The sequence below is a fragment of the Coptis chinensis genome, chromosome 2 (assembly GCF_015680905.1).
Source record: "Coptis chinensis isolate HL-2020 chromosome 2, ASM1568090v1, whole genome shotgun sequence".
NCBI classification, from domain to species: Eukaryota; Viridiplantae; Streptophyta; class Magnoliopsida; order Ranunculales; family Ranunculaceae; genus Coptis; species Coptis chinensis.
This window is the reverse complement of record NC_141457.1, coordinates 50,035,516-50,051,527: the sequence shown is the minus strand read 5'-3', so window position 1 is coordinate 50,051,527 and position 16,012 is coordinate 50,035,516. Positions and strand designations below refer to the sequence as shown.

General features: G+C 37.6%; 1 long non-coding RNA gene across 1 annotated transcript; it reads left to right on the top strand.

Annotated features, from left to right (window-relative positions):
• The first annotated feature begins 13,911 nt into the window (after positions 1-13,911).
• LOC147516400 (uncharacterized) lies at positions 13,912-14,930 on the top strand. The gene is made up of 2 exons (XR_015213657.1): positions 13,912-14,423; positions 14,550-14,930. It is a non-coding gene; the product is annotated as an uncharacterized LOC147516400 (long non-coding RNA).
• Positions 14,931-16,012: the final 1,082 nt, after the last annotated feature.

Here is a 16,012-nt window from a genome sequence, read left to right as displayed (position 1 = left end):
GGCATCAAAGCTAACCCAGAGCAGATCCAATCCATTCAAGCCATTCCAGCGCCAAAAACAAAAAAAGAGATTCAACAGCTCACAGGACGCTTAGCAGCTCTCAACCGTTTCATCTCTAAGTACTCGGACAGATGTCGTCCTTTCTTTCAAACTTTAAAGGACTCAGTAGGGTGGCATGATGACTATGAAAATGCCTTCCAATCCATCAAGAAATACTTAGTCTCGCCACCAATGTTGCCTAGCCCAGCCACAGGGCAGCTGTAACGCCCGTATTTTTAAATACGTATTTTTATATTTATTAATTAATTAAATTATTTATTTTCAAAATTCGTCGGACCGGACTTTCGGGATATGTGGGCCTGGTTTTGGGCCCGAGTCGGTGTTGGGCTTGGGTTTCGGACCCAAGTATATAAACACATTGTTCTAGAAAATAGGGTTCAGAGAAAAGTAAAATAATGAAAATGGAGGCAGAGCTTAAAGCTGGATTTCTGGAGGGTGGAGCGGGACGGCTCGGACTCGGAGGAATTCGTAGGAGCTATTCCTACAGGTGAGTAGCTATTTTGCTATTTCACCGGATTTGTAGTTTACATATATCGGCGTATACTGTTTCTGTTTTTTTATACTATTCATCATCTGGGTGTATTGGACTTCGTGCCATTGGTTTTATTAAATTTTGTTAAATTTCGGTTTTGTATTAAACTGTCGAAATCTTGTTGATTTGGGAAAACTGTTCGAACTCTGTAAAGGTGTTAATGGCGGCTGGAGAAAACCGCCAGTAATGGTTTTAGTTGAACTATTATGGGTTGTTAATTTGAACTCGTGGGGTGGCGTTATAGATGGTGGTAGTGGGCTGTCGATAGGGGCTGTTGGGAGCCTTGAATAGGCGTCAATGGCGCCGAACGCATTACTGTCATACTGTGGTTGGAACTCTTGAAATTTTGTTTGTTTGGTTTTGTTGGTTTGAGGAATCGTTGGTGGTGGTTGTTTGATTGAGTGTTTAGGAGTGGTGGTCGATGCTGCCAAAGCTTGAAGGTCCATCAATGGCGGCTGGAGAAAACCGCCAGTAAATGTTTAGTTGAACGGGTTTTTTTGGTTGTTGTGTTTTGTTTGGAGTAGTGTTGGTGGTCGAGTGGAGGTGGGAGAACCATTAATGGCGGCACGCCCATCCTCTAGTAATTTTTGGTTGAACCGTTATGTTTTTGGTTGTGATGAACTGTTTTGTTGATGGAGGTAGTTGGGTTGAATGTTGGGTTTGTATGGGGTCGGGTGAAGCTTGAAACAAGCTTTAATGGAGGCCGAAATTCCTAGATCTAGTTTTGAGGGAGTATAGGAATTTGATGATTTGAGGTTTTTGGTGTTTGACAAAGTTGTAGGGGTTGTTGAAATGAGTAAAACCGATTGGTTGAAATGGGTGGTTGTGTGGAGGTTTGTGGTGGCCGGATTTGGGCTGCTGGTGGTGGAGGAGCCTGTTAGAGAAGATGACCGGCTGGGCTTGGGCCTGGGTCGGTTTCTCTTGAGGCTTGGGCCCGGTTTAGTCTAAAGTTTTTGGGCCAAACCCCATATTTTATGTTGGGATAGTTCATTCTAATATTTTGTTTGGGCCCGGTTTGTTTTAGTTGTTTGGGCCAACCTCTTATTTGTTTTGTTGGGCCGGTTTCAGTTCTATTTTTCGGACCGAACTCAGTTGTGTTTCGGGCCAGTTCAGTCTAAAGTTTTTGGGCCCGTTTCTAATATTGTTTGGGCCAGTCCATAGGACTTAAAATAGATCTACTTGGGTCTTTAAACGTTTTAGACTTTCGGGTTCTAAGGTTTGGGCTTGGCCAGTTGGGTCCGAACCATGACCTTAGCCATGAGCCCATGAACCATACACCTTTAACCTTAGCCATGAACCATGGCTATGACCCTGAACCTGTCGAACACGGAAACGACAGTTTGACTTTGACTAGGATATGTTGACTTTGACTTTGACCATGGCATGTTGACGGTTGACTTTGACCTTTGACCGTTGACTGTGGAATGTTGACTTTTCTAGTTTTTCACATATTTGAGTATATGGATAAATATAGTAATAAAATATTGTCGATATTATATAACTTGGTTGGTCATTATCTAATTTAGATTTGACGTGAGTAGTGTGTATAGCATATATATATTGGGCTTTGATTGTGGACTGTGGACTGTTTATTTGTGCTACATTTTATGTGTATATTATATGGACACATATAGTAATAAAATGCTGTGGAAGCTTGTATAATTTGGTGGTCATTATCTAAGAAAGATTTGACCTTGATGTTGTGTATTTTTGACACGTGACGATATTGAGATATTAGGAGATATTATATTCCTAATACGTTATAATAAAAATGTATGTGATACGTTGAAGCATTGTGACATGAGATAATATGCTGGGATATTTATATTAATGCAATATCTTGGAGAAATGTATATACACTCCATTATTTTATATGTGAGATGCTAATATAGTATTGGTGAATATTTGCCCACGGGAGTGTGGTGTAGTGCAATAATATATTGGCACGTGAAAGAATGAAAGTGACTATGAGATATAATTGAGATGTTTCTAGATATTATGGCTTAGTGCAATAAGGTAATTGACCTGCACGTGATATAGTAGAAATGTTTATGAGTCATTAATGTATGACACCTGAATAAATTACGTAACGAAAATCCTAGAACCTGACTACCACAACTCATGTGATTGGCCCTTCTGGCGTTTCAGTTAAATCTGAATGGCCTTCGGGCGGCCCTCCTGGCGTTTCAGTTAATCTGAATGGCCTTCGGGCGGCCCTTCTGGCGTTTCAGTAAAGCTGAATGGCCCTCCTGGCGTAGCCGAATAGTGGCTTGATTATTCCGTTCGCAAAATAGAACGATGATGCGCAATATTTTATGCCGAATAGTGGCAGTGCTTACATAGATTTGGCTTCCGTGTGAGGATTTACCTGGTGTGCGGCATCCCGCTCAGGGTGGTTACGCACGGAGTGGCTCATTATGTAAGGGAGGCATGTGGATGTACATGTTCGGCGTTGGGTTGCGATTGTGGTAGCCAGGGAAACTAGGTAAGACATAGATACGACGTGATTTTAGGGACACGCAAAGAAAGCCTGAAATAATCTAATTATGGTAATATGTTTGGTTGGTTATTTGTTTACTTAGAACCTAAGGCGCCTCGATGGAGGAACTACATGCCTTATTTATGATGCGTATAGTTGGTTGTATGGTTAGTGGGAAGTTAAGGCGCCTCAGTGGAGGAACTACCTGCCTTAATTATTATTCTTAAGGATGTTGTATTTGTCGTTGAAAGTTAAGGCGCCTCGGTGGAGGAACTAACTGCCTTGTGGATTGTGTTTATATTTGTATAAGTATATGTTGTTTTTTAGGGCTACTCACACCAGCATTGTTTATAATGCTGACCCGATTTGCATGTTTGCTTATCGGGTGTGTTCATTAAATGAACATAGTTGATAAGTCTTGACAGGTTTAGTGATGAAGAAGATTGGTTGCTGCTTGTGGTTTGCGTTAGCATTGCATCTCAGGATAAGTTTTGTTTTCCCTTGAGGTGATATAGATTTTCAGTTGAGATAAGGTTATTTGCATTTTCATTTGTAAATTGTTTTTGGTAATGAAGATGACTGTTGTTTAAGTTAAAATTTTTATTGGTTTTAATTATCCGCATATTTTAAAACTGTTTATGGGTTTTTGGGAGTGGAGAGTGCGTCACACCTCGGAAATCGAAGAGTCGGGGACAAATAATGTTTTTCCGGTGCTCGCCGAATTCGGGGTGTGACAACGACCTATCGAGTTTACTTGGCGCTCTGATTAATCGGGCAATCGATTGTAGTACTATTCATCGATGGAGAAGATGGTCGTCCAATCTTCTTCATTAGTAAGACCTTAACAGGGGTGGAAACTAGATATGCGATAGTTGAAAAAATCGCTCTAGCATTTGTTCATGCTGCCAGACGCCTAAAGCCATACTTCCAAGGACGATTGGTCAAGGTATACACTGAATACCCGCTTCACAAAGTTTTCCGCAGTGCTCAGGAATCAAGCATGTTGGCTAAATGGGACATATATTTAAACGCTTACAACACTGTCTTTGAACCTCGCATTTCATAAAAGGGTCACACCCTTGCATCCCTAATGAAAGATTTTCCAATTGATAATTTTGTCCCTGAAATCAACCACGACGAGGGCATCTCTAGTGAAGCGCCAGCAGTTGGGGGCAAGGAAGGCATAACAAATCTTACGGCCCATCACCCGATTCATAGATGCTTTACAAGGACGTCTCACACAACAAAGCCGGCTCTGGATTATGATGGGCTTTTATCAAGCCAGATAATTAGTAGTTTGGGCCGACAGTTCCTTAGAACTGGTTCTTGAAGTAATTTTCTTTTGTTTTTCAGATTATCACTCATCAATAAAATGCATTATTCCACATTTCTTTATTTTCATTCAGTTAGTTAGTAAAAAATAATATATATCAATTACTCAATTACCATTCTTAAAGACAAGCAGTTGATAGAAAAGCTAAACTATAAAAAAACATATACAAATTCAAAAGTCATGGATTTTGCATTTGCAACATCTCTCTCTATGCACCCAAAAGTCGTGGAGTTTGCGTTTTCAACACCTATCTCCATGCACCAAAAAGTCATGGAGTTTGCATTTTCAACACCTCTCTCCATGCACTAAAAAGTCGTGGAGTTTGCGTTTTCAACACCTCTCTCTATGCACCAAAAGTCGTAGAGTTTGCATTTTCAACACCTCTCTTCACGCACCAAAAATTCATGGGGTTTGCATTTTCAACACCTCTCTCCATTCACCCAAAAGTCGTGGAGTTTGCGTTTTCAACACCTCTCTCTACGCACCAAAAAGTCATGGGGTTTGCGTTTTCAATACCTCTCTCTATGCACCAAAAAGTCATGGAGTTTGCGTTTTCAACACCTCTCTCCATGCACCAAAAAGCCGTGGAGTTTGCGTTTTCAACACCTCTCTTTATGCACCCAAAAAAAAAATCATCAAGTAAGCAGTGGCAACACCAACAAACATTTTGCTTAAAACACAAATATTATTCATGCAAGAAGCGCATGAACCAGCATACCCCAGGTTGCAAAGGCAAAAATGTCTTATAGTTCACTAAGCTGGAATCGAGTCATAACCTTAACCCCTAATCAAATAACATGCTTCGCAACAGAGCGTGTCATAAGCAAAGTTTAGTAGTCTTAGCCCACACAAGTGCATCCTATCAAAAGTCCTTTTTCATCGACTCATATCCCCATAAACAAACATATAGTTCTTCTGTAACTTGAACCCAATTGCCTTTAAAGTGGGTAGTACAGCAACCACCCACGAATTAAGTCTTGTGGTTTCAACACAATCATAGTTAAATATATACATAAAAGCTCTGTACTAACTTCATTATACAAGTTATACAAATGGTTTCTTTATCATAAATTATATCCAACAACAAAACAAGGAGTATATATTTGTATATGCAGTTGTTTTACTTCTTGCAATATATATATATATATATATATATATATATATATATATATATATATATATATATATATATATATATATATATGTGGCTTTTAACCACGTGGTCGTGGGTTTGATCCTCATAGACGGCGCCAATTATGTTTGGGTGAGAACTCACGCAAACACACCAATGATCTTGTTAGAGAGGTTGATATGAAGTGAGAGAGACTATACCACTAATGGCTGCCTACATATCCAAATCGTTCTCTGGAATCAAATATTAAAAATGCACGTAGTTCTTTGTTTGAAATGATTGTTGGGTATTTATAGGAAATGAATATGTTAAGTTTCTTTTTGTATGAAATCTTTCCAAAAGCTTTATATGGAAAAAATCCCTTGACATATCTCTGAACATGCTATATATAACTTGGGTGCTATACTAGTGGGCAGTGTCATTGCTCCAATAGAGGGCATGTTCGAATGCCACACTAGTAGGCAAGCGGGAATGCCACAGTAGCGGGTAAGCAAGTACACCTTACTAGTAGGCAAGCAATGCCATAGTAGCGGGCAAGCAAGCACACCTCATTGGTTTAAATCAACATGATGTGGTTGATGGTTTAAAGCAACATGATGTGGCTGATGCTTAACACCCTGGGTAAATTGCCTCTAACCAATTCCTTTGGTATCAATACCAACACTAGCATTAACAGATGCCATGTCAAATGGGCGGTTACTACTATCAGCTTTGTCATGCACTTGCATCGCAGATATTTCAATCACACTGTTTCATTCTTTTGTAGTAATATAATGTTTATTCTTCGCCACAAGGAGCGAATTTCATCCGACGAAGAGGGGGCGGTGTATGTACTAGTGTACTCGTACCCCTACGGATGACCATCATTGGGTACTACTATAAGAGCCGCCCACTAATGATGCGTGCTTGCTTGCCCACTACTATGACATTATTACTTGCCTACTAATGAGGCGTGCTTGCTTGCCCACTATTGTGGCATTCCCGCTTGCCTACTAGTGTGGCATTCGGACATGCCCTCTATTGGAGCAATGACACTGCCCACTAATATAGCACCCAAGTTATATATAGCAGGTCCGGAGATATGTCAAAGGATTTTTTCCACATAAAGCTTTTGGAAAGATTTCATACAAAGAGGGAAATATCTCATCAAATAAGGAAATGATATTTAAAGCAATAAGAAACTTAACATATTCATTTCCTATAAATACCCAACAATCATTTCAAACAAATAACTATGTGCATTTTTTAGACTTGATTCCAGAGAAAGATTTGGATACGTAGGCAGCCATTGGTGGTACAGTCTCTCTCACTTCATATCAACCTCTCCAACAAGATCATTGGTGTGTTTGCGTGAGTTCTCACCCAAACAATTATTGCTCGTAATTGCTTAACCCATAAACGAAAACCGATAAACAAACTTTAACCTTTCTTTTACATATTCATCGTCAAACAACCTTAAAATTATTGGAATATAATTTCTGCAACAAGAACAAACAGTGAATATAAAGAAGGCTGGCTAAGACACGGATCAGTATGCTCTCTTTAAGGCTGTTTCACGTCTGTTCCTCTTTATGCAAACAGACCACGTCAACCCCCAGGATACAACAGCCAGTTATTACTCTCTTTTGTTTATTGCAGATAAACCAAAGAAGAAAATAAAGAACCACGATACGATCTTATGATTGCCCAAAACATAGTTTAGAAATTAGTTTTGCAGATTTTATAGGCTGCTGGTATAGGAGTATTTATAGAGGAAAAAATGTGGAGCACTTAGTAGATCCAAAATTTTAGGGAACTACTTCAGTTTCCCAATAAGGATTGGATTCTACAAGTCCACTACGTTTCTATTTCCCAACCATATCCAATTATGTTTCCAACCCTATTAGGAAATAGGTTTTACCAAAAAGAAGATAAGGGATCAAAGAGCCCAAGCATAAGCCCAAGTTCACCTCTTGTTTTATTCAAAATAACACAACACATATCAATGACTGAACTGCTAATCGATGTGCATTGTTGTAATTATGCTTATGAGCTAGGTAATAGGTGACATTGTATTTATTTCATATCATATAGCAGTTAGTGACAAGTTGTTTCCTCCGTTTGTTGACTGTGTATGGTTTTGAATTGTCAGATATACCTTCTTTTGGATGCCCAACATTAGGTTGAAGAGAGTCTAGAGTGTCATGCGTGATTATTGGGTATACTATCCTCAGTGTTGGTGATATTCTCGTAGCTATAGTCTAAATATCTTTTCTTCCATAATTTGGTTTGCGTTGTGTCTTGTTGATTGCCATTAACTCTATTTACAGACGTATCTTCTGTTGATACCTTGGTATAATACAAGCAAACTATCTTTATATGTCTCACTCATATCCAATGTCTAGCTACACAAATCAAACATGTATGCATTCACTATCATAAGAGACCTGAGGATTTAAATCATCACATTCAACATAGATCTAAATTTTGTTGTACTTATATTCAATCCTATTAAGCCATATTATTTACTGTGTTCTGTTTGATGTGGAATGAAGTGGTTATTGGTGGCATCATTCAAATGAAGTCTGGACGGCATGATGGCATCGCCCACATGAAGGTTAAGCGATCTACTCGGGTTGTTAGAAGCTAATTCGCCTGGAATTTGCTTTCTCGAACAATATGCTCATGTTGTTTGTAAGGAGCTTGAACGATCTCATGGCGTCGTTCGTAAGGTTCTCGAGCGGTATGCAGACGTCCCCATACGTCTGGAAGTTTGGCCTCCAACGATCTGCACACATCAGGACATTATATTTCGACATTGGCATGTAAGTTGGAACCAAAATTTCACAGACGTGCCGAAATTTCAAATTACTATAAAACCAAAGTTAGGTTTTTAGTAATCAAGTCTTGAATAGAAACCCAATTTTGAGAGCAACCAAAATTGAGAGAAAACTCTCGCAAAGGGAAAAACTTGTAAGAAGAGAGGAGTGATCCAGTAAGTTTGGAGAAACTTGAGAGAAGTGATTGTAATCTTTCTTCTCATACTTATAAAAGGATTTGCTCTTGTGGAAGTAGGCATCATTGGCCGAACCACGTTACATCTTGTGTACGTTGTGGTATGCTTTACATACTCTATATTTCTATTGCTTGTTTGTGATAGTTATATCCATAGTTTAGGTTGTGGTTGTTGGCTATAGTTAAAGTTTAGATTCTCTGATTGGAGTAGTAGATTGTCCAAGTGCAAGATATTTTAGTGGGGATCGATTGGTATCATTTTCCCCAACAAGTGGTATCAGAGCCAGGTTAGATTAATCACAAATATTGTTATCCAAATTTTGCTCGGAAGGTGTTTGATAAAATTCTTGAGAAGAGATTTGAGTTGAAATAACTTGTTAAGATAGATCATTCTATAAACACTCGCATGACTAGTCTAAATAGGGGTAACTACACATTTTGGAAAACCAAGATGGAAGACTTGCTTTATTGCAAGGACTTGGCACAACCCATTGAGAATGGAAGAGTAAAACCGGATACAGTATCTGATGCCGAGTGGAAGGCGCTTGATGAAAAAGCGATTGGGTGCATTAGACAACGAATTGACAACAATGTAATCCGCCTTGTATCCTAAGAGACCATAGCTTTCAGCCTATGGAAAACTTTAGAAGACCTCTACGAGAAGACAAGAAAGGATGCACAGAGTAGCTCCTGTCACTCAGAGATCCCTATTACAGAAAAGTAAGAGAGAGGCAAAAGTAGAGAGCCATCTCATTCTAGAGGTGAGGACAAAAGAAAATCTAGGAGTGTGAGTAGACCTCCTAAGAAAGACTTGTCGTGCTATCATTGTGGTATCCGTGGCCACTTTAAGTATGAATGTATAGAATTGAAGAGGGATGAGAAGACTAGTACCGTACACGAAGACAAGTTAGAGTTGAAAGAAAACACCACCGATCGAGACTCCACTATCATAGCTTCAGAAGGTGAAGTAGGAATTGTGTCAGATTGTGATGAGTTATGCTTGAGCACTTCATGTCAGGGTACAGAGTGGGTGGTAGATACAGGTGTTTCCTACCATGTCACACACCATAAGAGTTTCTTCACTACTTATAAATCGGGTGATTTTGGTGAGGTGAAGATGGGTAACAATGAAGTCTCTAAGATTATAGGCATTGGTGATGTTCATGTAGAAACTAATATCGGCTACACCTTGACATTCAAGGATGTAAGACATGTCTCTGACATTCGGCTAAGCCTAATTTCCACTGGGAAGTTAAATGATGATGGCTTTCAAAACTCGTTTGGTAATGGGGTATGGAAACTGAGCAGAGGTTCCATTGTAGTAGCCAAAGAGAAGAAAACTTGCTCGCTTTACAAAACACAGGCTGGTTTGTGTAAAACATAGTTGAATGCCGCACAAGAAGAAACTTTCACCAAACTATGACATAAGAGACTGTGTCATATGGGAGAGAAAGGCATGGAAGTTCTTGCCAAGTAAAAGGCCTTGCCAAACATTATAGGTACGCATTTAAATAGATGTACTCATTGTTTGGTTGGAAAGCAACACAGGGTGTCTTTCCAAAGATTCACCTCTCATCGAAAGGAGAATGTCCTTGAGCTAGTACACACAGATTTATGTGGTCCTATGAAAGTAAAGTCCCACGGGGGAGCTTTGTACTTCTTGACTTTCATTGATGATGCGTCAAGAAAGATATGGGCATAGAGTCTGAAGACCAGAGATGAAGTTCTTGGCATGTTCAAGACTTTCCATAGCATGGTGTAAAGAGAGATAAGGAAGTCTTTGAAGTGTATTTTCTCAGATAATGGGGGAGAGTACATTGGGCCGTTTGAAGAGTACTGCAAGAGTCATGGGATTAATCATGAGCAGACAATTCCCAAGACACCATAACAGAATAGTATAGCCAAGAGAATGAATCGTACCATTATAGAGAGGATGAGATGCATGTTGTCTCACTCTAACTTACCAAGGAGTTATTGGGTAGAAGCAATGTGCACAGCCGTACATGTGATCAACCTATTGCATTTGAAGCCTCTGAATAGTGATTATCTAGAGAGTGTGGTTAGGCAAAGATGTTGATTATAAATACTTGAGTGTTTGAAGCTTATAATGATGATATTATTACTCATGATGGGATAGAACCTATTAATATAAAAGATGCAGATAAAGTGCATGAACCACCACCTGAGCAAGCAGAACTGCATCCTCTTGAGCCACAAGAAGATGGGGTAAGGAGATTTGAGAGAGAAAGACAAGCTTCAACCAGGTATCCACCATATACGTATGTTTTACTATCTGATGGTGGAGAACCTATGTACTATCAAGAGGCTCTTGAAGGTACAAACAAAGAGAAGTGGTTGAAGGCAATGCAAGATGAGATGGGTTCTTTGCATAAGAATCACACTTATGACTTAGTTGAGAAACCGAAAGGAAGAAAAATTCTCAAGAATAAGTGGATCTTCAAAGTCAAGCATGAGGAGAATAATCCACATCCAAGGCACAAAGCTCGCCTTGTTGTGAAGGGATTCAGTCAAAGAAAAGGTATTGACTTTGATGATATTTTCTCTCCTGTAGTTAAGATGACTTTTATTAGGGTGATATTGGGTTTGGCCGCAAGAATGAACCTAAAGATTGAGCAACCATATGTCAAGACAACTTTTCTTCATGGAGATCTTGAAGAAGATGTCTACATGGACCAGTTGATAAGTGCCTAAAATTGTATATTTTATATATGATTTTTTGTAGACACTTTATAATATTATTTATGATTAATTGAGTATTTTTTACGTCAAACTGTGTATTTTCTTTGGTCCAGTACATTAGGCGTGTTTTTGTAGTAATAATGGTATATTTGAATGCATGTGCATGAGCCGGTGGAAATTTCATGGTTATACTCTTGTAGGAACCTGTTTTGCGTGGCAACATAATTTGAAAGGCCCAAGCCCAAAGAGAAGAAGCCGAGACTATGGAGCCCATACACCTAATGAACTTATTTGGAAGGGAGTACATTGGGTGTTACTAGAAATTAATTTAGGATGCATGGGAACAACTTGATCAAACAAGTGGCTGGGAGAAAATCAGTGAAGGAAATTAAATAAGGAAGATTTGACTTTCTCATTTTGGAATAGATCAATTCATGTGGACTAAGCACTTGCCACCTCATTATATTCTATCAAATCAGTACCTTCATTTCACTCCGTATATATTCACTTCCCATTTATCAAGCATGCCACTCAATATTTCCATCTCCAACACATCCTACCTACATTAATATCCATTCTCCCATGATACTTATAGAGAGCCACGTCAGCAAAGTTTTAACAAAACCCCTGTTTTTAGAATATTTATTTTCCTTCTTACTGAAATACCCTTGAAATGGGTCTATTTCACAATTTCTTACAAGTCTATTTGGTCTTTTCAAGTGTTCTGTAAAAAAAAACTAAATACACCCACTTTTTGAACTCTACGTCGGGGTAATTAAGTAATTAAGAATCCAAAATAAACAAAAACCCAACCCTATTTCTAAATTCCGCGATTCCCACAAAGAAAGAAAAAAGGTTTCTAACACCATATACATATTGATTCAAAATACAAAATTGAAGTTGTTGGCTGATAAAACAAATCTTCCGTATCATCTAATCATAGACTTCCAATATCACAATTTTTTATATTTTTTCTCAAATTAGAAAAGAGATAGAAAATGGTCCAATCTCATTCAATTTTGGCATGTAGTCCATGATAAAAGAGAGTTACTTTTTAGAAGAAGAAAAAGTTAACTAAGCAAACTTCATTGAAGGAGTTTTTCGGTAAGTATGAATCGGCTCTAGAAAAGAAGCGTACAATAGAAGCCAGGGAAGATTTTACACTAAAGAAACATTCAGGAAATTTCAAAGACGAGGTCGAAAGTTTGTATTCGTGTTTTAACACCTCACAAGTTCATTCAGACGGGCCAATTGTAACATACATTGTCAAGGAACTGTGAAGGAGAGGGAAACCGAGAGAAGTTAACAATTTTGAGGTTTTGTATAATACGAGAAGCAGGAAGTTTCTTGCATATGTGGTCCGTTCAACTTCAAGGGCTATCTCTGTAGACATACGTTAAAGCGCCTTAAACTATAATGGAGTGGAAGAGATCCCTTCTCACTACATTATTTCACGGTGGAGAAAGGATTATAAGCACTCAAGGATAATGAACTGGGGCCAATAGTGATGAAGTTGATAATAGAGACCAATGGTCCGCTTGCCTATACAAATATGTTTGTTCAAATTGTGGAGGAAGGGGCAATATCTCAAGAACATTACAAAGCTGCTTTCTTCGACACTAGAAAAGTCACTAAAAAAGTTTGTCTTGCGTAAGAAATTGAATCAAGAATGGTACCTACAACAACTCAGCGAAGCACAACTCAGAATCATCTAAGAAACAGTGACATTTTGTAAAGAAAAACCTTAGTAACAATTAAGAGAACAAATACAAAATTGTCTTTTTTTTTATTGTGTTGCTACATGGTCGCCGATGGACTGCGCACCCATAATTGCGCTTACTCTAGATTTTGCCTTTATATATACCCATCTTCGGGTTTTCTATCTCTGAGCTATTTATCGTTTATGAATTAGTTGTAATTCAACTTTTATTTGTTGTAGTTCGACTTTTATTTGTAATAACATTAATTTTGATTAGTGTTTTTTATTGGTTTCGATTGGATGTTCAGTTTACATCTCGAGTTGCTTAATTTGACAATTTTCCGATTTTCTGCTACTTTTTTGTAGATTGAAGGGAAACATCCATAAACCTTCTTGATCGGTAGTGATATTGGTATCGTTCTATTTCTTTAATGTCTCTAATTCTAGGCTACATGGCACAATAGTTTTGATTTGCTAATGAACTTTTGAGTTATTAATGCAATTTAGGCTTTTTATATCATATTTGCACATGAAGGTTCGTGAATTTAATTGATTCATTAAATGCAATTAACAACTCTGAAATCCCATAATTTTTATAGGATTTAATTGCATGTGTGAACTGAGTAATTTGTATACAACATTTGATTCAATGATATCATATATATTGAGAATCTAAAGCTTGCATTTTTTGGTGGGAGTGTTTGCCTATTATGCATCTCAGATCGCAGTGATAATTTTTTATAATTAGTGTCCTTTTTGTCAGACTGTTCAGTGTTAGTTGGAAACTGCAACATTTATTCGTATTGATCAACGATCAAGGAAAATTTGAAACAATACCCCCCCCCCCCCCAAAGAAATTATATTTTTGCATGGTCAAATGATAGGAAATTGGATATATTTTGAGACTATTCAGTAGTTGTTATTAATCTTTTAGGATTCTTATATGATTGCATATGCTTCAACACTTATAGGGTAATCAGGTGATGCTTGCCGTGTAATTCTTATGAACATGTTATATATATTTACTAATTATGTCGTGTAGAAGTTCATGACAACTTCGAAGGAAGCATGTCAGCTGGATCCGTTTGGATTGTGGTAATATATTTAGTTTGTTATGAACTTTTATGGCCTCGGAGTTGCTTTAGTTATGTCAAAAACTCCGGTCAGGTTCTAATGGAAAGAACTTTTATCTCTCTCTCTCTTATAGAAACAAACCTTAAGGTCCCGCTTCTCTCTTGACCATGCTCAATGACTAATGAATTTATTCATTTTTATTTTTTGCGTATTCAGAAATTTGTTCAAGTTTTTGCTCAAGTTACTGAAACAAGAAAAATTTGTTGCAATGGCTGGGCATGGTAATACTCTTTGCGTTGGTGGTAATGTGGTATTAAAGAAAGATAGAGATACAATAAACAGATGATGTTGATGGTTCATTTTACTTAATTGGACTAATGTGGTGAACATGATACAACATACCTATGAATTAAGTATAAGGTGAGTCTGACATTGCTTTCGACTTATTATCATTTTGTTTGTGCTTATCTGAAATTATAATTTGTAAAGAAAATCATCTTTGATTCATGTTGATTCTTCACTGATCAAGAAGTTGCTGAAGGACAGGTTGTATATATGAATGGCTTGCATTCCTTGTCCATGAAGTTGTATGAATGACTTGCATTCATTGTTGAAGGACCATGTATTATGAAGGATGAAGGCCAAGGACTTATCCATTTGGTGGCAGCTCTTGGATTTGAATGGGTATAGGTCAAATAATTGCTGCAGGCGTAACTTCCAATTTCAGAGATGGACACGATAGGACATCACTTCATTGGGCAACATATTATGGGAGGTTACTTTACTAATATGTAGGTTCATTTACTTAAACCTTTTTTTGTATCATTAGCTATTAATTTATCTATGTGAAAGGATTATATTTTGTTCCCAGTTGCACTGAACTTCTAAGTGGATATGTTGACAGTTCCTATATTGGTTAAGTTTTTTACCATAATGTTATCTTATTACTCTGTAAAAATTGTAACAAAATTTTATGATGGTTACATTTAAGAGTTGGCCAGATTTGCCGTAATTGCTGAATTATAGTGAAATAGTCTAAACAATTTTTATGATGATTTCTAAATAATAATAAATAAGTATTTGATTGTAGAGAAGCCATTTAAGAATCGGCCCCTGAATTTGGATTGGATGTTCATTGTTCCATGTAAATTCCACTATTGGCAGGTGGGCTTTTCGGAGTGCAGACAATCCAGACATGAGACATTTTAATACTGTAATTTTAACAACTTCGTATAGCAACCTGCCAAGAGAAAACAATCAAAATAAGCACCTCTTGATCACTATGTGGAACTTGGATTTTTGGATATGAAAAGGGGCGAATGAAATAGTTTATATAATTGGAACAATAAAGATCATGCATCACGGGAAAACATTTAAGTGAAATACTAAAATGCAATTCTTTATTCTATTCACCAAAATTGATTAATGCGCACAAAAACTTTGTGAATGCTAACTTTTAAGACGAAAAATAATATGACATCTTTCTTCAACACAAAATTTTAAGCCCAATAAACAAACATACCAAATATGTATTTGCTAACCTGGTATGTTCTAACTTCTAAGAACTTCTAAGAATGACTGAACGAATGAGTATCAGTTATAATGATGATAATCTCTATAGTAGTAAGCCCGGCCACAGGACGGGCAGATTAGCTAGTTTCTTTATATGAGACCAGTCTATTCACCGAAAATCTTCCACCGTATTTTTGGCCCTACCAAATTTGTACCGCCACTTTGTACTAACCAGCACACCATCTTCCCTTTTATTCCACCAATCTAATATATTATTCCTTGAGAGAAGAATCAGCCACCGAATCATATTATTTCTTTCCCACATTAATTGAATCCCCCAAATTATTTTCCTAGAGCTGATCTTCCTTTTTTGTTTTCTTTGGATAGCACCTATGTTGCACGGACACGGACGCGGATACTGACGCGGCGACTCAGTTATATCGAAAAAAAGTAGGACGCGGAAATTAATTAATATTTATAATTTTATTTTATATAAA